The sequence below is a fragment of the Heterodontus francisci genome, unplaced genomic scaffold (assembly GCF_036365525.1).
Source record: "Heterodontus francisci isolate sHetFra1 unplaced genomic scaffold, sHetFra1.hap1 HAP1_SCAFFOLD_59, whole genome shotgun sequence".
Lineage (NCBI taxonomy): Eukaryota > Metazoa > Chordata > Chondrichthyes > Heterodontiformes > Heterodontidae > Heterodontus > Heterodontus francisci.
The window spans coordinates 6219893-6223569 of NW_027140758.1; the positions used below are offsets into that span (position 1 = coordinate 6219893).

The 3677-nt window shown below is 47.6% G+C and overlaps 1 non-coding gene across 1 annotated transcript; it reads right to left on the reverse strand.

Annotated features, from left to right (window-relative positions):
* Window positions 1-308: 308 nt before the first annotated feature.
* trnal-uaa (transfer RNA leucine (anticodon UAA)) lies at window positions 309-391 on the reverse strand. Its single transcript has one exon. It is a non-coding gene; the product is annotated as a tRNA-Leu (tRNA).
* Window positions 392-3677: the final 3286 nt, after the last annotated feature.

The window sequence follows — 3677 nt, forward strand, 5'->3', positions numbered from 1 at the left end:
CAGCTAGCGTATAAAGCGAGACCAAGGCTCAGGGCCTTCAGTTACCTGGAGGGGAGTCGGAGAGGCAGCGGATCCTGTGAGGAACCACAATCCAGGAAGGATGAGAAGGTCATTGTCAGGGTACAGAGGAGATTAAGTTAAAGATTTACCAGTTTATAAGCAAGCACAGAGCCAAGGAACGGTGCTGGGGCAGATCAAATAATAGGAAGCTGTGATCAGTTGGAAGGTAAGAGTGATGAAATGACAGAAGAGATGATGGTGCAAGGCAAAAGTCAGGGAAAGAAAAAGTAACATTTTGTAAGCACAGATAGCAGGAGTGGGGTTTGAACCCACGCAGACACATGTCTATTGGATATTAAGTCCGACACCTTAACCACTCGGCCATCCTGGTACGTTAACCCACCACTGAAAATGAAATTTAATGTGATGCGGGTGCCATCTGGCCTTTTCCAATACAAAGTTATGACTCCTCTCCCATGCTAAATTGGACCCTTCATTATTTATGAACCTCAATCGGATCACCCCTCAGTCTAGGTTTCTCTGAGGTGTAGGGTCCCAACTCTTTTAGTCTAACTTGATAACCAAGATGTCTTATACTGGGAATTCGTTGAATGTCTCTCCTCTGTACCCTTTCCAAAGCCTCAATATCACCCATCATGTGAGGAGACCAAGAATGGAGACAATATTCCAAGTGAGTCCTGACCAAGGTTTCATAAAAGGACAAATTCGGGACATCTCAGATACTGAAGGAGTCCATGTCCAGAAGCAGCAAGACCTGGACAACATTCAGACTTGGGCAGCTAAGTGGCAAGTAACATTCACACCACATAAGTACCAGGCAATGACCATCTCCAACAAGAGAGAATGTAACCATCTCCCTTTGACGTTCAACAGCATTACCATCGCTGAATCCCCCCACCATCAACATCCTGGGGGTTACCATTGACAAAAGCATAACTAGACCATTCATATACATACTCTGGCTACAAGAGTAAATCAGATCGTGGGAATTCTGTGATGAGTAACTCAGCTCAAGGCACATGGTGAAATGCTCATTAGGAGAGCTGGAGAAATGGACTGGTCAGGTGGGCAGAAAAGTGGCAAATGGAATTCAACTTGGAGAAGTGTGAGGTGATGCCTTTGGTGAGGTCAAACACAGCAAAGGAATACACAATTAAACCTTGAAGGACAAGGGCTGCAGATGCATGGAAACACCACCATGTGCAAGCTCCCCTCCAAGTCACTCACCATCTGATCTGCAAATATATCGCTGTTCATTCACTGATGCTGGGTCAAAATCCTGGATCTCCCTTCCTAACAGCACTGTGGGTGTACCTACACCACATGGAGTGCAGCAATTCGAGAAGGGAGCTCACCGCCACCTTGTCAAGGACAATTAGGGATGGGTAACAAATTCTGGACTTGCCAGTTTCGCTCACATCCCATGAAAGAATATGCCTCATTTTATACTCAATTGTCCTCTGAATGCAGCCCAACCCTCTATTTGCTCCAACTATCACTTCACAGCATTGCTGCTGTACCTTTAGAGATCTGTGCACGAGAACATCCAGATGTCTGCTCAAAATTATTTTCATTTTTCCACCTACTTTAATGTTTTTCCCTGAAGGGTGTATGAATGTTGAGCATTCGCCCTGTCCACATGAATAACACTGCACTTACCCAAATTAAACATAATTTACCAGTCATGAACCCAATCTCCCAACACATTAAGATCAGCCTGAAACAGTCGAGTATCGTTTACAGTCTGAACACTCGCACAGATCTTCAAATCATCTGTAAATTTACAGATGGTGCCCCCTACACCTACATCCAGATCATTAATAAAAATAGTAAAGAGCAACAGTCCCAACACCGATCCCTGTGAGATACCATTGGTAACTGGTCTCCAAACAGATCCAGATCCATCTGTAACTACTTTCTGCCTACGTCCTGCCAGTCAGTTCCCAATCCAGATCAATATATTACCACTGATACCAGGGACTTTAATCTTATAGAGAAGCCTCTTGTGTGGAACCTTATCAAAATCTTTTGGATGAGATCAGCTAATTGAACACAGGCCGGGGATGAGGCCTAGGCCTGTCCTGCTTTGTGTGTGGGTCTCAGAACCACACAAGGTGAGATCAGCTCACTGAGCACAGGCCCATCCTGCTCTATATAGTGCTCAGTACCTCACCAAATGAGAATAACTAACACACCACAGGCCATGGAGCCTCGGCCCATCCTTCCCTGATTGCGGTTCAGTGCCAACCAGGTCAGATCAGCTAATTCAGCACAGGCCGGAGATGGAAGCTGGATCTTTCCTGCTCTGGGGACTCCGTACCATACCAGGTGCGATGAAGTAAAATACCACAGGCCGGGGATGGAGCCTGAGATTTCCCTGTTCTGTGTGGGGCTCTGGACAACAATGTGTGAGAAGAACTATCATCCCTCAGGCTGAGGAAGGAGCCTGGGCCCATTCTGTTCTGTGTGGCTCCTACCACACTGAGTGGGATCAGTTAACTCAACACAGGCCATGAATACAATCAGGCCCTTTCCTGCTCCGTGTGACTCAGTTTCACACCAGGTGGCATCAGCTAACACAGCACAGGCTGGGGCTGGGGCTGGAGCCTGGGCCCGCCCTGCTCTGTGGGCTCAGTAACAACCCGTAAGATGAACTTTTTTCAAAAGACTTCAGTGTATTTATCTCTGTCCAACACTCTGAGGCAGCTTTCTGTGTTTATAAAGAGTGTAATTTATTGACTGGTCTCTTGGATCAAACAGGGTAACAGACAGAGGTCTGTGTGCAGAGGGTTTGGGAGTGAGCTCTGATTCCTAACTGTTTCTGGACTGTGAGGAATAAAGAATGAATGAGAGAGAGAGAATGTGGGAGAAGGGATGATGGAAGAATTTGTCCGTGAACCTGATTAAAAGTGGCTCAAACGCAAGATAATATGAAGATATCAAGAGCAGAACATTAACATAATCTGAGTTCCGCGATCTGGTTGGGTCCCATTCCCCTGAAGTGAGGAATGAACGGGTGGGAAATTCCACCTGGAGTTATATTTGTCTCCAATGAAGATGAGTTCACAGTGAGGATGGAATAGCTCAGTTGGGAGAACACTAGATTGAAGAACCAGGATACAATCCCTGGTTTCATCAGTTTTAATTTGGTGTCTCCATCAGTTTAAGTAGAGAGAATCAGAGGGGAGATTTTCCACTCTTGACCCCATGGGCTGAATTTTAACCTAACGGTGTGGCTCTCGGCAGAGACACCGTGAGTGGGTGCCGTCACCACACGAGTGAAATGTGGCCGGCCGACCCCGATCACGGAGCAGCTGACCAATTAATGAAGGGGAGGCGTGGGGCCCATGTAAACAAGGACCAGAGGCAGGGAACGAGGCACCGATGGCACCGACATCTGACACAACGGCAGGTGCTGGCACCATATTGAAAGGACTGCCAGACCTGTATTCACTGCTGCCTGGTTTAAAGGAGTGTCTTCCTGAGAGCCCTCTGCTGTCCCAGAACCCGTTCTGCTGCCTCTGCTGTCCCAGGACCCGTTCTGCAGCCTCTGCTGTCCCAGAACCCGTTCTGCTGCCTCTGCTGCCCCAGGTCCCGTTCTGCTGTCCCAGAACCCGTTCTGCTGCCCCAAGACCCATTCTGCTGCCTCTGCTGCC